The sequence below is a fragment of the Panthera tigris genome, chromosome A1, assembly GCF_018350195.1.
Source record: "Panthera tigris isolate Pti1 chromosome A1, P.tigris_Pti1_mat1.1, whole genome shotgun sequence".
Taxonomy (NCBI): Eukaryota; Metazoa; Chordata; class Mammalia; order Carnivora; family Felidae; genus Panthera; species Panthera tigris.
The window spans coordinates 104,331,685-104,357,185 of record NC_056660.1 but is presented as its reverse complement, the minus strand read 5'-3'; the positions used below and the strand labels follow the sequence as shown (position 1 = coordinate 104,357,185).

The 25,501-nt window shown below is 44.3% G+C and overlaps 1 protein-coding gene across 1 annotated transcript in view; it reads right to left on the bottom strand.

Moving 5' to 3' along the window:
- Positions 1-23,697, bottom strand: part of MEGF10 (multiple EGF like domains 10) — a 182,796-nt gene extending 159,099 nt beyond the window's left edge. Inside the window, exon 1 of the mRNA XM_007087800.2 lies at positions 23,097-23,697. The gene's annotated coding sequence lies outside the window, so the exon portion shown is untranslated. The remainder of the gene's footprint in view (positions 1-23,096) is intronic.
- Positions 23,698-25,501: the final 1,804 nt, after the last annotated feature.

The following is a 25,501-nucleotide window of genomic DNA, read 5'->3' as shown; positions in this document are numbered from 1 at the left end:
CTCTTCAGACTGGACCTAGGACCTACGTTATGGCCAGGAAAGTCACAGCAATCTCATACCTGAACACACGCCAGGGAGGGAAACACAAATATCACCTAACACTGGTTGCCTCAAGTAAACAATAGCCCAATGCTACAGAAGTTGGGACACACGGTTGCAACATACATCATGAGAAAATACTAAAACGTATATACCTTGTGACTACGTTCTTCTGGAACAATCAAGAGAAAAGAAGAAAGGCCTGGAGGCATTCTCTGTCTGTAATTTGCTCCTCGCGGATGAGAATGTATAAATTTATGAGGTGTTTATCAATTGTTTTTTTATACCAAGCGATATCCATGGCATTTTGGGGGTGTGGCTACTGTTAATGGTGATTTCTGCACAGAATACAATCCAGAAAAAATAACGAGCGAAGTATGGAAAACTAGCTAGCAGGGAAAGGATTTTCTGAGCTCTTAGAAGAGTCTTACCAGCATTTAATAAAAATAAAAGTAACATATGGTGTTTTCTAAAAAGGAATGAACTTTTATAAAAACCATTATCCATACACTTCAGGAAACGTATATGGAACAACTCTTTCAGTCCTTGGAATAGAGATTGGAAGTCAACTCCCTAGAGGTTCGCCCCTAGGGTCTGCCCACTTTTCAACAATCTTCCCAGCCTGAGGAGGGAAAAAAGAGCTTCAGGAAATAGATTCCAGCCTTCTAGACAAATGGCAGTCAAGTTTGGTGTCACACACTTCCTGTCAGTCATGATCACCAAAGGACCCTCTCATATTCCCTAGACTTCTTAAATCTGGCCTTTCTCTTCTCAGCCTGTGTAATATACATGATTGAGGCCCTCTTCAAACTAAGCCTTTCCCTCATTCTTTTTTTTTCTTTAGCCACAAATGAGCCTTTGTGATCCCTTGAGAGGAGAAGAGAGATGGGCAGAGCATGGCAAAAGTGAAGTCAACCAATTCTGAAATTATACAAGGAATGGGTTTTGTGATATTAAAGAGAAAGGAGCTATATGTTGAAATATTTAAAAGTAAATTGGCAATGATCTCTTGGATATGATACCAAAAGCATAAGCAACAAAAGAAAAAAACAGACACATCAGGCTTCATAAAAATAAAAACCACTGTGCATCATTGTGCATCAAAGGACACCATCAACAGAGTGGAGAGGCAACCCCCACAGATTGGGGGAAAATATCTGCAAATCATAAATCTGAGAAAAATCCAGAAAATTAAAAAGAAACCTACACTCAACAGCAATAAAATAAACAGCCTAATTAAAAGATGGGTAAAGGACACGAACAGATAATTCTTTAAAGAAGACGTAGTAATGGCCAGTATGCCCAGGAAAAGATGTTCCACCTCACTAATCGTTAGGGACACGCAAATCAAAACCACAATGAGATAGCCCAATGCTCCCATTAATATGGCTATTATCAAAACCCAAAACAAACAAAACCCCCAAAATGGCAACTGTTGGTGAGGATGTGGAGAATTCGGAATCCTGTGCTTTGCTGGGAAAGTGTAAGATGTTGCTGCTTCCGTGGAAACCAGTATGGTGGTTTCCCAAAAAGTTAAAACCTGGAATTCTCACATGATGCAGCAATTCTATTTCTGGGTATATATTCAGAAAGAACTAAAGTAAGGACTTGAACAGATTTGTACACTAAGGTTCACAGCAGCATTATTCCTACTACCCCAAAAGTGGGAAGGACACAAATGTCTATTAATGGCTACAGAAATGACACAAATGTCTATTAATGGATACATGGATAAACAACACGGGATATACACACAGAATGCAATATTATCGAGCCTTTTAAAAAGGAAGGAAATTCTGACACGTGCTGCAACATGGATCGACCTTGAAGACATTAAGCTAAGTGAACTAGGTCAGTCAGTCAAGACGACAAATACTGTATGATTCTACTTCTATGAGGTATCTAAAGTGGTCAGATTCATAGAGTCCGAAAATAGAAGGGTGGTTGCCAGGGGCAGGCAGCAAAGGAGGATGGAGAGTTGCTGTTTAATGGATACAGAGTTTCAGTTTGGGAACCTGAAAAAGTTCTGGAGACCGAGGTCGGGGTGATGGCTGCCTAACGGCGTGAATGTACCTAATGCAGCAGAACCCCCGCACTTAAACCCCACACTTAAAAATAGTTCAATGTTACTCTGCCACAATAAAAAAAGAAAGAAATATCTAGAGTAAGCCAACTTCTGAGGAGTAACAGATGTCTGCCCAAGAGGTAGGGGACTCCTGTTTGCTTCTTTTTATGGCCCATCAGCATGATTAAAACAAACATTCACACATTCTTCCAGGGCTCACCATGGACCTGTAATCTGGTCTCTAGAACCGGAGGCAAATGTCAGCAAGTGTAATAACAACAGTGTGATCCTTTGTCGGCCCCCAGATCATCACAGCCTCCTCCCAGGCCAGAATGTCACCTCTCTCCTCTGCTAGAGAGCTATAAAACAGATGACAATTCCTCACAGAGCCACCTGACTGTCTCTCAATGTTAAGCAAATGGAAAGCAAAGGGCATCAAACATTTCGAAGCCACCAGGCCAGGTCGGGATTCCCGCTCTCTGCTGCTTGTTGGCCTGAACTCTGACTCGACTGTTTAACTTGGAACGAAGGCACTTCGAGATCTGGACTTGGGTGTGTTCCTTCCTTTCGCAGAGAAGTTCTAAGGCGTTTGAGGTTTGGGAAGGACTTACCTTCCTCGATTTCAGGTCTCAATTCCTCACCTTGGATTTTCCGGGTCATACCAAAATCCCTTCGCTTTGGGGTTTTATTCTCCCGCCCACTCTACTTGCCAGTGAAGTTAAGATTACACAAAACAAGGCCTTCTCGAGTACAGAGCGCAGATCGCAATCCCTCCTGGCAGGTACTCCTGCGGACTAGTTGTTATTTATAATACCTATAGGGAGAGGAGAGATTAAGAGCTCAAGTCACACGCTTTCCCCACAAAGCAGGCCACAGGGCTACCACGGCTTCTGAGCAGCTGCTCTGCGCGGAGACAGCAAGACCTCTGTTGTCCTGCAGGGTCCATTCAGGTCACCGCATGTGGCACGGATTAGAGAGTCCTGGTCCTCTATTCCCCGGGGGGGGGGGTGGGGGGGGGGGGCAGAACCGGGGGTTTACACGCCACCCTCCCAAACCAAGACTCTGTGTCATCACCTGAGACTCTTCAGGGTCTCTTGGGGAACAGGAGTAGACATCAGACTTCACGAAATGTTTCAAAGTGAACCAGTTCTTTTTTTTCTTGTTTTACGTTGGTGTGTAAGTTTTAAAAGGAGATAGAGAAGAACTCGTTTTTACATGTTTTCCCAAAGATCTGTCATAATGGCACGGAAGACAACGTATCCATCTTGGAGAGGAGAAGCTTTGGACTTGGTCTGAAGTTAGCTAAATTTGGACACTTAACAAAAGTTACGCCTTAAGAGGAAAGAGTCCCACATGTCGGCCGGAGGCTGTGTCCTAAGCATGAGCCAGCACAGAAAAAGAGCCCCCAGGAAAACAGCTGTCCCAAAACTCACACTCAGCTTCCGAGACCATAGAAGGGAGCAGAAAGGGTAAAGCTCTTTCTGTCATGCAGTTGTGCTTCCCCCATTTGCTGTCTAGCTCCCGGTCGCGCCAGACGGCCGCTCAGGCAGAGCTGTGCCTCTGCTCTGGGGGCTGTGGACGGGAGGGAAACTAGAGGGACTCCATTTAAAAAAAATTTTTTTTTTTAATGTTCATTTATTTTTGAGACAGAGAGAGACAGAGCATGAATGGGGGCGGGTCAGAGAGAGAGGGAGGCACAGAATCTGAAACAGGCTCCAGGCTCTGAGCTGTCAGCACAGAGCCCGATGCGGGGCTCGAACTCATGGACCGTGAGATCATGACCTGAGCCGAAGTCGGACACCCAACCGACTGAGCCACCCAGGCGCCCCTGGGGACTCCATTTTAGAAAGGCTCCATATCCACTGGTTTTCTGCGAGGCCACATTCACTCATGACCCGCATTTTGCCTTCGAATAAGACAAAGAAGCCATGTTCCCATTTCAAGGGGGAAGCGAGCCAGTTAATCATTCTCTGTGTTCTGTCCTAGGCCCCAAACACCCGATAACACCTAAAAGCCAGGTCCCAAACATGTCGCAGGGCATGAGCTTCAAAGAAACCTTGGCGGACGCTGGCATCAATTCCCGACTCTTGGTAACTTATGGAATCGCTCCCGTTGTTCACCAGACACTCACCTCCGACTGGGCCGTACTGAGGACTCCTGGAGTATCCTAGAGTCTTTTCTAGTATAAACCCCTAACCCCAAGCAATGATGAGACTCGTTCTCCTTTCCTTTCTGAATCTCTCAGACATTCCATCTGCTGTTCTGTCACTCACAACTATTCATCAACTCCGTTTCCATTTTCTCTGGCTCGCATTTGATTTCCATCCTGCATGAAGCCAAGAACCCTCTCCTGGGTTCTTGGACCCAATCTACCTGCATCACTCACCTACCCTACTCTGACCTGCCCACTCTGTGGCCCCAGAGGCTTCCTAGCCAAGCTCATGCAGTTGGAACAGGCCTTTCTAACCTCCTCATCTTATAAATAAGGACATACTCCCAAAAGAGTTTTTTTAGCTGCTGAAGATCAAACCAAGGGAGCTAGATCTCAAGACAAGACCTTTTTAGTCACTAGACACGATACTCTTTCCACCATTCAGGGCTCCCTAATAGAGTTCTAGGGGCAGAAAGCAGGCTCCTTCACTCAAGAAACATTTATTTCTTTCACTGAAGGGCATGCCAAAAGAATTAAAAATTTAATGGATTAGCGACACTGACCTTAACATCGGCATCACAGTTAAGGCTTTTCATTGTCACTTAGGATTAGAAAACACCAGAAATTACCTCGAATTGATACAGTTCTAAAAGTGAACAGTTACACTCACGAGTCATGCTGGAATTTTGACATTGGGTGATCCCACCGCCTCCCACGACTGAGCCTAAAGCACACCAAAGGTGAAACTTGAACTGAATGAATGGAGTGAAACTTCCCAAAAGTCAATCTCTCCTTAAGGCATTTTGCTTCATCTGGACTTCTTGTCTCTAACCATGGGTTCACCACTGAGCCTTCAGCGATGACTGTTTTTTTTTTTTTTTTATTCTGAGAAGTCACATTTTATTTTTTTTCTTCCGAATTTTTATTTAAATTCTAATTAGTTAGGGGCGCCTGGGTGGCTCAGTCAGTTAAGCCTCTGACTTCGGCTCAGGTCATGATCTCACAGTTCGTGAGTTTGGGCCCTGTGTCGGGCTCTGTGCTGACAGCTGGGAGCCTGGAACCTGCTTCGGATTCTGTGTCTCCCTCTCTCTCTGCCCCTCCCATGCTCATGCTCTGTCTCTCTCTCTCTCTTTCTCAAAAATAAATAAACATTAAAAGTAATTTTTTTAATAAATAATTTCTAGTTAGTTAACCTACAGCGTAATATTGGTTTCAGGAGTAGAATTCATTGATTCAACACTTACATACAACACCCAGTGCTTACCCCAACGAGTGCCCTCCTCAATGACCATCGCCCATTTAGCCCGACCCCCACACACCTCCATCAACCCTCAGTCTACTCTCTATCGTTAAGAGTCTCTTATGGCTTGCTTTCCTCTCCCTCTCTTTTTTTTTTCCCCTTCCCTACGTTCTTCAGTGATGATTCTGAAGCCCGACACTGACCTCTCAGAAGCATCTTCACTTTCCCTAACTGCACAGCTGCCAACAACTGCTGGGCCAAAAAGAACGGGTGGGACGGCCACTACGCATGGCTCCTTCTTTGCGGTCACAGTGGCCAGAGCCAGGCAGAGGCCTGGTTGTCTCCCCACGTCTCAGGGACTACACCGTGGAAGAAATGGCACCATGGTTCCCAGCATACACTGACGGGGGTTTGCTCTGCCTGGGGTCTTACTTGTGATGGATCCAACTGCTAGACAGACATCGGGACGCTGCTTTTGTGTCAAGAGCTAGTTCTCAGAAGCCAATGACAAAACTTGCACGGCTTCCACAGTCCGTTTAGTAGCTGACACTTTGTTCTGAAAGTCTGCCTGTCAGGCCTTGGGTGCCACCCTGCTCAGCAGTGGGGCTTGACACATTCACCATCAAAGGGAAGAGAGAGGACACATCAGCCCCTGACACACAAAAACACTGTGGTCTCCCTTATGTGCCAGTGAATGAATCTACGTGCCATTGGACCCTAATTTCATGGCTGCATTTTTACAAACAGCTACGATCTGGCCAAGAAATGAAAAATGCTCTTCCAAACTCTCTGGCTAGACAGGACTTCCCTTAGGTCAGGCTACAAGCCATCCTCCTTGGACAGAGAATTAAGAGCTCTCTGTATGCCACACCTGAACTTTGGACAGATCCAGAAAGATCAGACGTCGGTCCTCTAGGGAGAAGACTACACATAAGCACGTGTTAGTTTGAAATTCTAAAAGCAAATTTACGGGATCACTTTTAGAAGATCCCTTGGTTGCATCACAATTCAACATCCTCATCCAAAGACACGTATGCTGGGAGGTGACAATGGGACCCCCAATGGCTTACGGGATGATCACCATCATAAACATTAAACTCTACAGAAGCGACAGAAGGCTATGGGGAGGCCCTCTGAATGGTCCCCAGGGGCTGCACAAACAAAACTACAAAGCATCATTTACATACTGCCTTGAAAGAAACACAAGGATTTTTTTTTTCCCCCAGCCCCAGTTTGGCAGAGCTCCACATCGTAAGCTTTTTCGTCTCTGCTTTTGAACAGCGGAAGAAAAGTGCCTTTGCTCCAGGCTGGTCTTCACCAAAATAAAAGTAGACCATCTGGCCAGCGCTGCTGAGGAAGCCTCTGCACCTGAATCCATCCGTGGCTGGGCTCAGATGTCATCACTGCCCTTCCTGGAGGAGGACCTCTCCTCCTTGGTGTGAGGAACCACCTGGCCTCTTTTGGCTGAGGTGAGATGCAGCCTTAAGGGTGTGGCCGCCATTACTTACCCTCCCTCACATTCTGTCCACTTCAGTCCTGCTGCGTCCCCAGAAAGAACACCTAGGGAGTCAAGGGTTTAAAACCTGAAAATCTAAAGAGAAACCGCGCAAGGCCTTCCCTTCCCTTCCGCCCTCCCAACAGCAGTGGGCACTTCCTGTTGGCTATTTCCCCACTCATACGTGCCTCCACTAGAGGAAAGATAGGATGTCCTGGGGAAGTTTGAATCAAGCAGTGACGCTACCTTGCAGCCTCTGCTGGTTTGTGGCAGGTGACAAAGGCAAGATTATCCATTTGAGTGAAGATTAGGACTGTGAGTCAGGTTCACGTTTTCATGTGATTCTTACATCCCTGTAGTTCTGAATAATCTTGAAATTAGTCCAGTCCATAAAGATTTAAGTTCTTAGTCTATTTTTTTTTTTAAGTTTAATTTTGAGAGATATAGCATGAAGAGGGGAGGATCAGAGAAAGAAGAACACATAGGATCTGAAGCAGGATCTGCACTGACAGCAAAGACCCTGATGCAGGGCTTGAACTCATGAACCATGAGATCATGACGTGAGCTGAAGCTGAATGCTTAACCAACTGAGCCCTGCAGGTCCTCCTATTTTTTTTTTTTTTTTAAAGAATAAAGTAGAAAAAGTGAACATGTCCTGTTCTACTCAGACTGTCATAACAAAATATCACAGACTGGGTGACTTAACAGAAATTTATTTCTCACAGTTGTGCAGGTTGGGAAATCCAAGAACAAGGTGCTGGCCAATTCAGTTTCTGGTGAGAGCCCCCCACCCCCGCCCCGACTCGCCGTTGGCCTCCTCGCTGTGTGTGTACAGGATGGAAAGAGAGAGCTCTGGTGTCTCTTCCTCTTCTTATAAAGTCATCAGCTCTATTGGATTAGGGCCCCACATTATGACCCCACTTAACCTTTATCACTTCCTCATGGGCCCTTATCTCCAAATATGGTCACATTGAAGGATAAGGCTTCCACATATGAATTATGGGAGATACAATCCAGTCCAGAGCACTATGCTTGGCCATTGGGGGGGCTGAAAGGTAAATAGCATAGGTCCTATGTGCTCAAGGACCTTAAGTTCTAGAATCCATTTATTTTAGAAATAGAAGGGCCCACAGAGTTTATACAGTCTCTTCTCACTAGCTCCAGGGATTCCTTCCAGACACGCTCCAAAAATGTGCCTCTGTGAGGTGTTTGGCTATTTCGCTCTGCTTCAAGAAAGAGACACAGAGGCACAGAGATGTGAGGTGGCCTGGGGCACTGATGAGGTAACACAAATTAAATTTAAAGTGCGGCTGTGTCTCCAAAAGGAGACTTGAGATGCTAAGGTCTGGAGCATCAAACACATTCCTTGTCCCTAGACTCCTAACACTGACAGAGCAGTACCTCCCTAGGTGTTTATAAAGACTTTTTGATTCATAATGTAGGAGGAGCATTAGATGGAAGCTTGTGCCCAAGACAAGACCAGGACTGTAGTTTGGTAGAGAGAGCGACTTTGTTGTTTTCCTGAAGTATGAAAGCAGAGTTTGGATGCTAATGAACTCGACAAGTTCAACATCCAAGACAGTATGGCATATTAAAGACCTTAGACCTGAGACACCCCTTACCATACCGGGTTCCTGCAAGAGCCTCACTGAGCTGAAAAGAGAAATGACCGTAACAAATCCTCGAGTAGATCTTGATCAGATGCAAATAAACAAACGAAACTTACTGAGCATTTGCCATATGCCAGATAGTGTCCTTTTCATCTATTATCTCATTTAATCCGCATAATAGGTCTATGAGGGATCCACCATTATTACCCACACTTAACTGATACAGAATCTGAAGCCTGATGAAAATACACTTCTCCAAAGAAGACATCCAGATGGCTAACAGACACATGAAAAGATGCTCAACATCACTCATCATCAGTGAAATGCAAATCAAAACCATGATGAGATACCACCTCATACCTGTCAGAGTGGCTAAAAATGGCAACACAAGAAAAAAAAGGTGTCGGTGTGGAGAAAGGGGACCCCTCTTGTACTGTTGGTGGGAATGCAAACAGGTGCAGCCACTCTGGAGAAGAGTATGGAAGTTTCTCAAAAAACTAAAAATATGGGACACCTGGGTGGCTCAGTCCATTAAGAGTCCTACTTCAGCTCAGGTGGTGATCTCATGGCTTGTGAGTTTGAGCCCCGCGTTGGGGTCCTTGCTGACAGCTCGGAGCCTGGAGCCTGTTTCAGATTCTGTGTCTCCCTCTCTCTCTCTGCCCCTCCCCCGCTTGCACGCACACAATCTCTCTGTCAAAAATAAATAAATATTAAATAAACATTAAAGTTAAAAAAAAAACTAAAAATAGAACTACCCTGTAATCCAGCAATTGCACTATTAGGTATTTACCCAAAGGATACAGAAATACAGATCCAAAGGGGCACATGTACCCCAACGTTTGTAGAAGCACCACCAACAATAGCCAAACTGTGGAGAGAACCCAAATGTCCACTGACTGATGAATGGATAAAGAAGACATGGTATATATATATATATATATATATATACACAATGAAATATTACTCAGCAATCAAAAAAGAATGAAATCATGCCATTTGCAATGATGTTGATGGAGCTAGAAGGTATTATGCAAAGCGAAATAAATCAGTCAGGAAAAGACAGTTACCATATGATTTCACTCATGTGGAATTTAAGAAACAAAAACAGATGAACATACGGGAACACAGGGGTGGAGAAGACAAGAGAGGGAAACAAACCACAAGAGATTCTTAATGACAGAGAACTAACTGGGTTGATGGAGGGAGATGGGTGGGGATGGGCTAGATGGGTAAAGGGTATTAAGGAGGGCACTTGTGCGGTGCACTGGCTGTTGTATGTAAGTGATGAATCAATGAATTCTACGCCTGAAACCAATACTGCATTGTATGTTAACTAACTAAAATTTAAATTAAAAAAAAAAAGAAACTGAAGTCTGGAGTAAGTGGCTTGGGGTCATATGTTCGGTAAACATTGGGACAAACAAACTAGGATTTAAATCCAGGAACCCACACTCTGAGCATACATGACAGCATACTTGGGGCTTCACTTTTCAAACACGTTTGTCCACTGGACTAGCAGTCAGTGCTTGAAGTGTGTACTAGAATGCAAATCTAAAAGGGCAGGGACCTCGTTTATCTTAGGTGTCATCCCATCACTACCACAGAAAATCACATGGAACGTAACAGGTGCTCAGTAAATATTTACTGAATGAATAAACAACAGATTATGTCCGATTCAGTGAAATCACTGCCATAGTCTCCTCATCATCTTCCCCATTTTTATCCGATGTTCTACTTCTATCGTCAATGGCCATCTTTTGCTACCCACTGCCTGGTGACTTTGAACAGCTTTCAAAGATTTTCCAACCTGGCTCCAACCTACACGTCCAGCCTCACGTGCTGACAGTCGATTATAAAATACTCCACTCTCCACTCTGGTCACCGCTGCCCTGCCCCTGCCCCTGCCCCTGCCCCTGCCCAGCCGCCTCTCGCCCAGGCCATGTGCCATTCTACCAACTGAGGTATCCTCTCCCTCTTCTCGGATTACATGGAGATCACTCACCTTTCAAAGTCCAATCTCTTCCAAAAAGCCTTCTCTCATCGTCAAGTGCACAGTGCTATTTTTCTCTCCTGAATATGGATTCACCTGGAACATATCACCCACTCCCTCATCCTTTCCCATCTCCACAAAGAGACAGAAGGCCAAGGCCATGCCGTGTCATTTTTTATATTCTCCCCAACATACAGTAAAGGCTTGGCTTACAACAGACACATCAAGAATAGAGACTGATGCAGAAAGAATAGAGTGATGCAGAATATGTCTCATCTAAATGCAAAACATCTATTGATACTTTTTTTTAAGTAAAGGTTAAAAAATTTTCATTGAGATAAAATTCACATGACATAAAATGTTATCCTTTTAACCACACCGTGCAACCATCACCATTACCTAGTTCCAGAACTTTTTCATCGCCCCAAAAGGAAACCCCATACCTGTGACACAATCACTCCCCACTCCTTCCTCTCCTGGCCCCTGGCAACCACTACTTTCTGTCTCTATGGGTTTGCCAATTCTGGACATTTCACATGAATGGGATTATATGTGTGACACGTGGTCATTGGTGTCTGGTGTCTTTCCCTTAGCATTATGTTTTCAAGGTTCATCCATGTCCTTGATGACATGTATCATATTTCATTCCTCTTAATGATTGAGTAATATTCCATTGTGTGGATATATGACATCTTGTTCATCCACTCTCCAGTCAATAGCCAGTGGAAATTTGTGTCGTTTTCACCTTGCGGTTATTGTGAATAATGCTGCTATAAACATTTGCGGACAAGCTTTTGTTGGAAACTTCCATTCTGCTGATATCTTACTAGGAAAGAACAAATTAACTAAAAGCCTCATCCTGATTCTATAGCAGATATAAAACTTTTCTTTTAGTACATTATTATCTTCATTAAAAAACATTCATGCTCATGAGTAAATTTAACTGTTATTGTATTCCAGAATATTTTAAATTTCTGATAGCTTATGTTTTGTCTCCGAGACTATTTTCTAACTTCTACATTCAATTAACAGGATCTTACGTAAACACTTGGATGATTCTTTCACAAAAGGCATACACAAATCTTATTCCTGGTAATTATTCTTCACTATTTTCACATTATTTGGTGTTCAGTAATGGTAACTAATATTGGCTGAGAGCTTACTATGTACCTACCACTACACTAAATGTAACAACACTCTTGGAAGTACATACTGTTAGCATTTCCCGGGTGATGGAAAGAGGTCTGGAGAGCTAAAACAGCCTGCCCAAGGTCATAAAGGTCCAAGGGGTAGAGATGGGATCCTGAGCCAGGTTGCCATATTTCATACAGTAAATGACAAGGCCAGCCTGGAATAGACCCAGACCATCAAAATCTTGTCTCTTAATTCACGATTTTAATCACATGTGTTTGTGTAAGTCAACAGTTAACCTTTAAGTCCAAGACCTAAAGGAGGTATACAGAATGGATATGGAGACGCCCCACAGATGTGCTAGAACCATTCCAAGGCCAAGAACTCCAAATTCTCCTTCAAAAAACCTACGAAAAACAAAACACTCCTGTTTTCTCTGTTTCAGTCTACTAGCTCTAGATTGTAACAGCAAGTTAGAATGTTCTACAGGTAAGATGCCCCACACTGCTGATGACTGATGTCCTCTCGACAGAAAGAGGACCACAGGCCACTCTTGTGCCAGAAGCATCCTTTTGCTTATGGGGAAGCTTCATATTCAGAGGTACTGCTCGTGGAGTTCAGGAAATGATGGCTGAAATAAGTGAGAGAGAGGAGCCCAAGATGCCATACCTCCTATCGCTTTGTCCCCATTAGCAAAATGTGAGGAAAAAAATGAAAGCATTCCAATATTAGACTTGAGGAAAGATGTCATCTAAAACTAAGGAAAAAAATACATAGTCTATAGTCTTGGTCTGATTTTCCTGACAGATTACAATGCAGGCGGAGAGTGGAAAACGGGACTGAGATTTGCTAGTTGGCCAATTTGGAGGGCTGCTTGTGTTTTAGTTTCTAAAGAGTGGGGCTCTGCTAATGCTGTTGACTTCCTAGTCACTGGATTTGCTGCCTAGAAAAGTCAGTCAACTATGTTGGTGCTGGCCCATTGCTTTCTGACACAGAGCTCTACCAACCACAGAAAGAGGGGCGAATTAATGGATACAGAAAGCTCCAGACCCTCGTAGCTACACCAGGTTCCAAATTATATGACAGTTGGGGTTCCCAAAGTTGGCTGTTTTCTATCAAATGTTTTCTATTAAATGTATAACTTTAATTCTATATTAAACACTATGCTTCAAATGTTTTTGAACTTTTTGTTTAAGTACAAAATACACACCAAGAAAGGATACAAATAGAATTGAACAGCTCAACACATTTTCACAAAATGAACACACTCACACAACCAACACCCAGATTAAACAGACCAGAAGCCCTCCTTGGCCAGGGTTTTAATTCTGACACAACATGAAGGGCCAGCAAGCATCCCATGCCTAAAAAAGCATTTAGTACAGAACATGCCATTTGGCACATAAACCACAATAAAAGACAACATATCACTTCTCTATTTGTTCAACGAAAGCTGCATCAACACAGAACTTCAAGTAGAGCACGGTCATGCCTCATAGCACCCAGGAGTCAGCCTCTCCAAATCACAGGAGTGGAGCCGAAGGAACAGGCCTAATGACAATGAGGTAAAAATTAATTAACTAATCAGGAGCGTGGTCAACACAGTCTTTTCGCCACCTGCAAAGAACAGTTTTCCCTTCCCCTTCTCCACTTCAAAAGTACCTACATCACTGGTAAAACCAAATATCCACTTAGTAAAGTATAAACAAACTGCAAGAGGAGGGAGAATGGAAATATAATGAAGAAAATAAAGCCACTTGCCTCTCTGCAATCCACTTGCTTCTCCTTCTTTAATGGATTTACAGTGATAGTCTATCATCAAGGTACAATGACAGACTTAATTACAAGAAGCTCTAAGTGATCTAAAGAAAATCGTATATTGCCATCTCCTGGGTACAAACCTCCTTAAGCCTAATCTTCCCAGTCAGGAAACCTCTTATCTCAAAGACAAAAGGATTCCTACTGGCCAATGAATACCAGCTGTCTGAATACTCTTTGTAAAAGGGCTCTCCACAGCCCACTACGTCCAGAAAAGACTTTCCGCATTCTACCTCACTCAGGGCTGTATTCTGTGCTGAAGGAAGGGAAGGGGAGGGGAGGGGAGGGGAGGGGAGGGGAGGGGAGGGGAGGGAAGGGAAGGGAAGGGAAGGGAAGGGAAGGGAAGGGAAGGGAAGGGGAGAAAGAAAGAAAGAAAGAAAGAAAGAAAGAAAGAAAGAAAGAAAGAAAGAAAGAAAGAAAAAGGAAGGAAGGAAGGAAGGAAGGAAGGAAGGAAGGAAGGAAGGAAGGAAGCCTTCTACAAATATCCACAGGAACTAGGGACTAAGTTTCCCTTTGAAGGAAACTCAGAGGCAAAGGCTGAATGAATGACATACTTTTTCATAAAGGGAGTAATGAGGCTAAAAGAACAATCCTGTGTGAAAAGTCTGTGACCTATGCTGAGGCTATGACCTTGAATTTGAATCTTCGGACACAAAGAATGTAGCCAATTGTTGAGCTCTGAATTAGATCTTTACAGGAAGTTTGCAAGCCTTTCCCTCTGGGGCTAGAATCCAGTTTGGAAGTTGAGGGTGAGGGGTGGTATCTAAATGATAGGGAAGCCCCCAACATCATAACTGTCCATACACATCAACTTTCTAACGGATTTAACTGTATCTCAATCGCAGAAAAACCTTCTTGGCTTCGAAATTTATTACCCGAATCTAGATTTGGAATGATTGTGAACATATCATCATATACACAGGAACCATACCCCTGAACAGAGAATCATTCTTGGAGTTTATAGGCCTTGATTTAAGTGGACTTTCAGATCAAACACCTGTCTGATGAGCCCAGGGGAAAGAGGTGGAAAAATGTGCTTGCGCCTCTCATGGATAGAGAGAGGTCTTTTTTAGGTTTTAAATCAATAATAAAACCCTGCAATAAGGTGAGTCAGTGGAACATATTCAGAAACAGTTCTTCATTGGCCAAAGATCAACTGGGAGTTCTAACGGACCTGTGTCTCCCTAACGCCACATCTCATGCTCCCAAACCAGATTAATGATGCTTCTACAGAATTACTTTCTTCCTTCCCAAATCCTACCTCTGACACATTGCTGCAAGTAGTTTAACTGTGAAAGGCCTTGACCTCCTTTCTTTGTCTCTCCAATTCAAGTGTGTCTGTTTCCTTGGGGCTACCAAGCTCAGTTGGATGGCTGGCCGGAGCAGAATGTAGCATCAGCCAACCCGGGAACAATGGGCCCCTTTCTCTGGCTGTCACATGAACAGCATAGTGTTACAGCCATTGTCCCTCTAAGCAGAGAGGGAGAGGCACGGGTTCTCACAGACTAGCTATTCTCCCTAACCCCCTCTGACCAAGTCACTAAAATGTTTTTTTTTTTAAAAAAAAAAAAAAAAAGAAGAAGAAAGAAAAAGGAAAAAAGTTGTGCCTTCTGAATGGAGCAAAAGAGCCCTAACAAGGATTGCAGTACATCCAGGGACCACCTGGATCAGAACACCTTGCCAAAAATAAACATCCCTGGGCCCCACAACACACCAACGGGGTCCAAATCATTAGAACGGGGGCCAGTGTCTGCCGGTGATTCTCAGGCCTCTGTTTGAAAACAGGCTGCACAGAGGTCTCAAGTCTTGCTAACCTCTCTAACGAGCAGAGTATGCACGCCCCTCTGTTCAAGGGAGGCACAGGAGATGGGGGTATACTGAAAGGCAGAGGCTCTCTACTACAGGTACCAAATCTCAGGGCTGGGGGGGGAAACACCAAGAGAAGGCAGGTGAGAATGATCGGGGCACCAAGGAATGTGGAAAGGAAGGCTGGAAATGAAAAGAAAACAGCTGGTCAGAAGGTAATAAGAATTTGGGGGTAGGGTCAGCAATGAGGACAAGGGGAAGGAGCAGAAAAGTTAAAAGAAAGCACAGAAGCCATCTAAAAGAGGCTGGAGCCTTCAGCAAAAGATGGACGGGAAGAAAATTCCAGGGATGGTGGGAACAAACAGCTTTTAAAAAAACCGGTTTCATGTCCAGTTTCAAATAATTTAATAATTAATAGCAACCAATAATAACGTATGAAATGATTATAATTAATATATGATAGTTAATAATAATGAATGGTTTGATAATTTAAGAATAGCAACCAATTAAAATATATGAAAAGATTATAATTAATATATAACCATTAACTATACTAATACATTTTTTTAATGTTTATTTATTTTTGAGAGAGACAGAGAAAGAACTCAAGTGGGTTGGGGCAGAGAGAAAGGAAGACACAGAATCCGAAGCAGGCTCCAGGCTCCGAGCTGTCAGCACAGAGCCCGACGTGGGGCTCGAACCCATGGACTGTGAGATCATGACCTTCGGTGAAGTCAGACACTCGAACCGACTGGGCCACCCAGGCGCCCCAACAATAACAAATAAATTAATGGTTTAATGGCTTTAAGTCTTAAGACGTGAACTTCCTCCACAGTCCCAAGCCTTAAAGGTCAGCTACTCAGAGCTACACGTTGGGTGACGCTTTGTAAAATTAAAGAAATAGGAAGTGACATCCGTGGTTCGGTGGACAACTTCACGTGAGAAGACACGGCACAGCAGTGTGGCAAGATAATCCCTAAACTGAGGATCTGAAGGGAAAATGCGAATTCAGATCCAGATGATGTCCCTGACCCTACCCCCACCCCCAGTAAGCCCCATAGTTGTTGAATGAGTTAAGTTTCCTCATTTCACGCCTTCTCATGGAACGGGGGCTCCATTTTTATGTGAATCCCAATAGGTGTCCCAAACCACATCTGGTTTAGATAATGAAAGAGCAGTGTCCTACGAGGGGCTCCTCTAATGTCCATAGTGCTGTGGGAGCAGGCAGAATCCAGTCCTGGGGTCCCCTGTATGTTAACTCACCACTCCTGTAGAACGCTTGAGCCACTGTTCTTTGAAACATCTAGCAAACGTCTGCAGCCGTGTGTTGGCTGAGCTCGTTTCCTTATCTAAAACGTGCCGTGCACACTCGAGTCCTCTCTCTTCGAAGCCCCACAGTGCCAGGAAAATTTTGGCAACACACCGAACCCTCTCTCTAGAAGGAACTCTCGGAGAAGTTCTCAGAACGGCCTACTGGCCCTTACAACACCCAGCCTTACCCACTCAGTTGTATTTTTTTTTAATCTTTATTTTTCTTAAGGCAAGTATCTCAGTAATTCCACATAATAATCATCCCCTTGCCCTATACACCTGATAAATATCTGATTGGGCAAAAATAAAACTCAAACCAACTTCTTTCTTAAAGAATGCAAACGTCACATCTTGTCCTCAATTCCTTGTCCAAAAAAAAAATAAACAAATAAAGTAGTGTTCTAAACATATCAATGGAGGTAGGTATTTAAAATTTTTCATTTTGGTGGCCAAATTAATCCCCTGGGCCCCAAACAAAGATTTTATACTTCTGTTTTGCTCCTGGAGGAACAAGTTAAGTCTGTGTTTTGATTTTCAGTTTACCATTAAAAAAATATTTTCAAAGAAGACAAACATGATTCTTTCCCAGAAGGTATTTATATGGTACACAGTGAGATGATCACCTATAGCGAGGTTTGAGAACTAAGCAAATCTGTGTAGCTCATTCGGATCGGCCAGGATGTTCATGACAAGGCACTCAGTCACCCACCCTCTAGGATAGGGCCTCCTTGCTCTCAAAGATAAGATGTTTTTAACAGATGTTAATATCCTGCACATGTACCCATTAAGACGAGGTTCCCATGCTGAAATACTGTTTTCTTTGTCTTAGAAGGGGGGAAGGGTACAATTGATTGCCTTCTGAGTAGGAAACTGAGGTGGTTAAAATGCTTTACATAGTTTCTTTATCTAATAGCATAAATCACTACAAATGAAACAAGAGAGGAAGTCACTGGAAATGAACCTCCATCATAAGAGGATAGATGATCACATTCACACTTTCCAGACTGGCTAATGGCAGAGTATGCATTATCAAATGACATCCACATGCCAACCTGTAGTTTTGCGAATAAAATTGTATAAAGTAAAACAACATTGGTTTGTGCTTTCTTTTTTCCCTCATCACATGAGAAATCTTTGCATCAAGTGTGATAAATTAATCTTCTGCGATAACTGTCTTTAAAAGAGAGTGATCACTGTGAAAAATAATCTTAAATTGCGAGGAAAAGAGAGTGTAGAGATAAATACAAAATCTTGGGGAATTCAGATACAATGAATGAATGAATGAATGAAGGAAGGAATGAATGCAGAGACGAGCTAAGACACTCACAGAAGTACACACAGATGCAAGCTTAAACTAAGGTAGAAAAAGTTCATTTTGGAAATAGCACTGAAAAGGAAGACAAATCAACAAAACCCAATGAATTGTAGTTGATTCTTAAAACTGAGCTAATTTTTAACATAGAACACTGGGCGCACATCCTTGAGAAATGGAGACCACAGGCAATTCTTAATATTGTTTGTGTGAAGTCCAAACAATCAGGACGTTTGTACTCTGGGCGCTGATACTGCTCCCTTCCTGCCCTATGCCACCGGAACTTTCATGCATCAGCCTATGAATGAACACTTTTCGTGGTTCATCCTTTGGTGAAGCTGCCCATGAGCTAAAATTTCCATCTTGGTCATTACCCCGCAACGTTTGTTCACTCGTTTGCATGTTATTGCCTATTTCAATAATTACAAAAAATGAGTGAGATGGGGTACCTGGGTGGCTCAGTTGGTTGTGCATCCGACTTCGGCTCAGGTCATGATCTCACGGCTCATGAGTTCGAGCCCTGCGTCGGGCTCTGTGCTGACAGCTCTGAGCCTGGAGCCTGCTTCGGATTCTGTGTCTCCCTCTCTCTCTGCCCCTCCCCCTCTCATGCTCTGTCTCTCTCTCTCAAAAATGAATCATAAAACATTTTAAAAATATTAAAAACAAAAAAGGAGTGAGAAATGAAACAATTAAAAGCCTAAAGTAATAAGAAATTTTTGTCTCATGAAACTTAATACAAGTGAGCCAAAAACAGGAGTTAATAGACACGCAAAATAATGGCCCATCTTAAGCCTGAATCAAGACATTTGTTGAACTTAAACAGATCAACTGTTGTTCAAATGAGAAGGAAAGCACCAAAAGTATAGAATGTTTAAAGCGAGAAAAATTAAAGAAAGGAGTAAACATCGAATGCAGTGTGTAAATGGCTAACTATAATTAAACATTTTGTAATTCACGTGGCTCCCAGGGCCAGCATCCCTTATACATGGTAGGCTTTCGCACCATCGATCTTTGGACCTATTTTTAGGAATGCATCCTGTACTAAAGTAGGAAAAAAGAGTACTAAACTGGTCACCATATTTATGATTGAATATAAAAACAAATACAAAGGGATGTATAAATTGACAAGCACAGGGCAAAAGTGCTTTGCTTTTACTGGCACTGGCACTTCCAGGGCCCCGACACTGTCATTCACAACGAAAACCATCCACAGGTATCATACACTCAGCTCTTGTATCATAGCTCTGCCACGGTGTTGAACATGCAACATCAATGCAATGGCATCTAGTGTTTCATAAGTCTCAGGATAGTCTATCTTGCCCATTTACCACTCCGGGTTACTAACTGTGTATACTATGCCTAGCCAAATTGTAAGTTCTTGACTGGCTTCTCCACAGCCCTTGGTACGTACGTAGTGCCTATCCCGAACGCTCTGTGTGCTAAGGAATGTCACCTAGCATTTATTCATTCCATCTTCCCCCACCTTCCTTAGGCATTTATGATGTAACTCTTATGTGCCAGCCATGCAGATAAAGGCTTAAAATAAGGAATGGTAAACTCACCAATCAGCTGGACAAACATCCAGGGAACAAACACGCTTGACACAATATCATAGATGCCACAGTAAAGCTATCCACACAGTAGACTGGGAATCATAAGAGCTATCGCTGAGTTTCTGACAGACAATTAGGAAATTAGGGTGAGTCTTAACTTGAACTGTAACTTGTAGGATGAATGAGTAATATGGGGATTGGATGAAAAAGAGGAACAAAGACGTTTCGGGCAGAGAAAACGGCATACACGGCTAGGTTGGGGAGAAATAAGAGCAGGCAATGTATCTTCTAAGGAAGAAGAACAAGGTCAAGATTAGTGGGGCAGGAGGCCCGCAGAAGAGGCGAGCAGAAAACCTGCTATTTTGCTCTTACGTATCGTGTTAAAGACGTTAAGCCTTATGCTCTCCACTGGTGTTACTCCAAATGTGATCTCAGGTCACCTCCACCAGATTCATTTAGGGATCTGCTCAGATGCAGATGTCTGGCCCTTGCATCTAGAGTGAAGCCCTGCAATCTGCATTTTCAATAAGCACCTGGGTGACACTGATGCTTACCACCCGGAGAGCTGCCAAAGATTTTTAACCAAGGTAATGACATGATCGGATTGGTGTTTAAAATGTTTTTTTTTTAACGTTTATTCATTTTTGGGAGACATAGAGCATGAGCGGGGAAGGGGCAGAGAGAGGGAGACACAGAATCCGAGGCAGGCTCCAGGCTCTGAGCCGTCAGCACAGAGCCCGACGTGGGGCTCGAACTCTCAAACTGCAAGTTCATGACCTGAGCTGAAGTCGGTCGCTCAACCGACTGAGCCACCCAGGTGCTCCTGGATTTGTTTTTAAAACTATGCTACTAGACTGAGCAGACAACCACGAGGAAGGTACACTCACGGCTGCTACACGAGCATGTCACTTGGGTTTGCCATAGGGAACTTGTAAAACTGAGGACTTTTCACCTATCTCCCAAGACTTACTGCACGTGGATCAAAGTGGACGGGGCTGGGATTTTCTAAAATTATTTTTTAATTTTTTTTTAATGTTTTTATTTATTTTTGAGAGAGAGACAGGGCATGAGTGGGGGAGGGGCAGAGTGCAAGGGAGACACAGAAGGGGAAGCAGGCTCCAGGCTCTGAGCTGTCAGCACAGAGCCTGGCACAGGGCTCAAACTCACGAACCGTGAGATCATGACGTGGGCTGAAGTCAGACGCCTAACCGACTGAGACATCCAGGCACCGGGGGGGGCTAGGATTTATACTAGGTTGAACAGTATGAAATTGCCATTTTATATAGGTCAAAAATGGGCAAATTGTGGCCATTTCTCACAGCCCAGTCTAACTAAAGCTCAGAGTAACTGAGGATGTGCACACAGAGCTGAATACTTTTCCTCTTCTATTAATTATCGACCCCATTACTCACTTGGCCTGCAATGATGGAAGTGACAAAATTTACAAACCTAAGACAAACAGGAGGTTCAAAAGCAACAACCAATGAAGCAAACAGCTAATCTGGGGGCTGCAGAGACAGAAGGGACCCTGGAGATTCGCCTGCTCTTTCCCCACCTCCCAACACAAATTTACATAGGAGGAAGCTGATGGGAGAAGTAACCTGCTGGAGGTTATCCTGAATATTTTGTTCAATTCCTCAGTGATACGTTGTCTTCATTTTAACAGATCTTGAAATCGTTATAGCTAAAAAGTATTTGGGATTTAATTTGTGGAGAGCTAGTGTCACAGGATGCCCTCAAATGCATAACATGGGGGGAAGGGGAGACACGACGCCAATATGCGTTTTTAAAATGAAGCCAACAAACTTAAATGATATGGAACATAGACCAGCACTTGAAATGTAATAGTGACTCAATAAATATTCATTGAATGAATGAATGACCTCCAAGAAATAGGTTAACGGGGGTATATTCACGCAAGGAGTTTCTAAGGCAGTGTGCGGGGTGTAAAAGACTGTAGATCTCCCACCGGCCAGTCTGTCCCAAGCACCCTTTGGCCCCCAAACATGACCTCTCCTCTAAAATCCCAGCCCTGCCACATGCACCTTTCTTTCCTCTGAAAGGGTCCCAGCAGACAGCAATACAAAGATCATGTGTGAGTTAAATTTGGCATTACATCTCGTCCTAGGTGATTGGGACGCACACATGAGCGCAGCCTTCACAGCTCATCCCAGTACAAATAATAGCTTACACTTCGCTATATTATGGTGATACAATGGTTAACGTTAGCTGTATGGTCATCACCATCACCATAACTAATTATCTGCCAGGCTTTTAGCACTCCACGGCTACTGACTCCAGTGACTCATTGAATCCTTTTAACAATCCTCTGGCGTAAGGATTTTCATTACCATTCAGAGTTTATAGATGAAGATAAGAGAGATTAAGTAACTTGCCCCAAACGCCACAACTGGAAAGGGGAAGGGCTGAGAGTTGACCTCAGGTGGCCCGGTCCCCAAACTCACCCTCTACTTAACTCTTTGATCTCAGAGCAGCAAAACTAAAAGTACCCTGCAAGCCAAGCCCCCAGAGCAGTCATGTCAGGAAGATGACACTTCTGGACAAAAAGATTGGATCCTTGTCTTTTCATCCATAAGGAATGAAGTATCTGCAGTTGAGAAGACCATACACAACGTGAGATCCAGGCTATAAAGGAGAAAGGCAAGAAGAACCAGCGAGAAAGTCATTCTCCTCTGTCTAGCACGGATTTTACTGTCTGAGAACTTTTTGGCTAATAAAAATCCCAAGCTTTAACTCTCCCCCTAAAGAGTTTGGGTCTTCCTATGAGGATATTATCTAAAGAAACATCAAATAAATCACTACACCTCATTTACTCCATGGTGCCATCCTCAATTCCAGGAAGAACTATAAAGACAAAATATTTCCCTTAAAGCAGGGCTCAAAGTCCAAGTTCTTTAAAGGACTGCCACAAGATAGATCTTTCTGCGGTCTGAAGAACCGCCCCTCCTAACATTCCCTGTGAAGCCAGGCACACCAACAAGGAAGAGATCCCTCTGGTCTAAGTCACCAGGCTGTGATCCTCACACCCCTAAAGGACTCCGAGAACGCAGGAAGAGGGAGCATCCCAAGCCTGTCTGCACAATGCGAATATCAAGTCCTGGAGAAAGAAAAGTTTGGAAAATAAGGAAAGGTCCCAGAGAAGGCAAGCTGGTGTGGAAGAAAGGGTCCTGCTGAAACTGTTTGTCCTTCCCAGTCTGATTCCACGCTCAAAACCTCCCTACATCCAGCTATGACACCCGTCAACAGAGAATAAACACAGAAAAGGCAATGCAAGGGCAGAAATTATGCACAACAAAATGCGTAATGGAGGTGTCTCTCCAGGAAAAATACTCCAGGAAGTTCCTATATAGCCCCCCAAAACAGGACCAAATGTAAACAGTAACAATGAACCCTTGAGACAAAGTAAACAACCCAGACTGAGCCCATCCTGCCCAGGCTCACACGGCACCCGGGTCTCCAGACTAAAGGAAAATATGTCCCCAACCCATAACAAACCAGCCAGCGTCGGGCCAAGGTCCAGGAGGTGCCAGAAGTGAGTTTGCCCAACTCTTACCCAGGTCCCGAGATCCTGAGATTTGCAGCACAACCCTTTCTGCCCGGTTTTCACCCAACGCCGGCCGAGAAACAAAATCTCTTCCAACAGCGCAGTTAGCCTCCAAGTAGCGTCCCTGAAGAGAGCGATACCTGGGGGGGTCAGGCTCCAAGGTGGACACGCGGGAAAGGAGGCCGGTCTCCGCGCGTTTCCAGACCCCTAGTTTTGCGCACCGGGGAAGTACTCGTCGCAAACTTCAACCAGGCTTTCCCCGTCTGGCCCGAGATGCTGGAGGAGGAGGGGAGTAACCCGAGCCGGGCCTGGGATGCGAGCAGTTGCCGCTGCTGCAGCTGCCGCCGCCGGGGCAGTGACCACTGGGGGGTGTCACTTGGCGCCTCTCACTCCCTAGAGCACCCGGCAGGATCCTACCGGCCAGACTGTGAGTCCCCACCGCGGGTCTCCCCTGCCCGGAGCGGCTTCCACCCCCTGGGAGTGACCCCAGCAGAGAGACCGGTCGCGAAGTTGGCAAAAAGGGTGGGGGCAGGGGAGTCACCGCAAGAAATGAACCAAGGGGTGGTGGAGAGGGTGCCTGTCTGCCTTGAGCGCGCGCGCCCTAGTCAAAGTCCCTGGCAGGTGTTCTAGACCCTGTAGCAGGACTTGAGGTACTGGGGACAGCGCCCGAGCGGCCAGCTGGATGGACGGTTCGTCCCCACTGGTGCCAGGGAAGGAGCGCGAATGGGGGACGGAGAAGGGATAGGTGACCTAGGCGTGCCAGAGCGTGCGCTGCGGCCACAAAGTGGTTGGGAGGTGGAACGAGGAATTCGCGGGGAGAGGGGGGCAATGAGGGAGTCTGCTTTATAGAGGCGGGGCAAAGAGAACTCCCGGGACCGGCAGGAGAATCCATCCAGGCCCTCCGCCCGGCGTCGCCCAGAGATTTCTTGGGGAATGGCTCCCTCTGCCGACTAGCCAAGGAGGCCCCAGGAGACAAATCACAGAACGTTAGAAGGAAGAAAAGGTTTTCCTCCGTTTGAGGGTTGGCCTAGACGCAAATTCTGCAATCTGTTTCTCTAACTGTCCATCTTCTTCTTCCCTCCCAAAGAACTTGCCCGCGTCCAGACGATGCAGGCGGACACAAACCTTTAACTGCTGGAAAGTTCTTATATTAAGCTGCATTCTCACATGACCCCTCACACACCCCACACCCCTCCACCACCCCTCCAAAAAAAAGGCTTGCGCTCCATGCCCACGCCAGACGATCCTGTCCTACCAGATTTCTCTTCCTTACATTAACATGAACTCTTTCTTTTTGGAGACCTCTCAAACGCATATGCCCCTCCAGTCAGTAAAAGCATCGGCACTAGTCCATACTCAAAATTATGCTTGAATGAATAAGCATGTATCACCATCTTCCTAGGTCACACCCCTGGAAATACACAAGGGAAGAATGCGTTTGTTTGGTCCATTGTTCGTTTACCAGGCATCATTTCCCCTTCTTCTGGTTAACAGCAGTTCCTTTTTTTTTTTTTTTTTTTTTAGAGGCCACTCCTGCCACACTTAGCGCAGTCTGGATGGGAAGGTCTCTCAAAATGGTCCAGCTTTTCCAGGTCCGAGAGTGGGCACCTGCCCTAAGCCAGTCCCTTCAGACCTTCTCTGCCAGGAGTGTAAGCTTTGATCAGAACCACAAATCTAGAGCTGATTGACCATATGACTGTGTTCTGAAGATTGGCCAGGAGCTCGTGTCACTTGATCCCCAAAGCTATCCCCGCTGTAAGTTTTATGTACTTGGTTGCTCCACTGCCTCTGATTTTTCTAATCAACTATATTGAGACATGATTTACATTCAATGAGTTGCAGTCATATTAAGTATACAGCTTGATGAGTTTTCAGCAAATGTGTACATGCATGTAGCCACTACCACAATCAAGAAAATGCATAACTCCATTGCTCTAGAAAGTTCCTTTGCACCCTGTTGAAGGGTTTCCACACCATGTCATCCCCACCCACTGAGCTGCTTTCTGTAACTACAGATTGAATTAGTCTTCTCTCAAGTTTCTAGAATGGAATCACATAATATGTATTTCTTTGTGTCTGGCTTCCTTCACTGAGCCTGTTTCTGAGATGCATTGATGTCGTTTGTATCAGCAGCCTGTTTCTTTTTATTGCTGAGTACCATTCCACTGGATGGCTATGCCACAATTTGTTTCCCCATTCACCAAATGTTGATAGACATTTGGGTTGTTTTGAGCTTAGGTTCATTATGAAGAAAGCTGCTAGGAACATTGTTGCACAAGTCCCTTTGTGGACAGGTGATGTTATTTTTCTTCTTTCAAAGCACTGGAATTACTGATTTATACACTAAGTGTATATTTTTATACAGTAAGTGTATAATTATATAATAGTATATTATATAATATATATAATATATA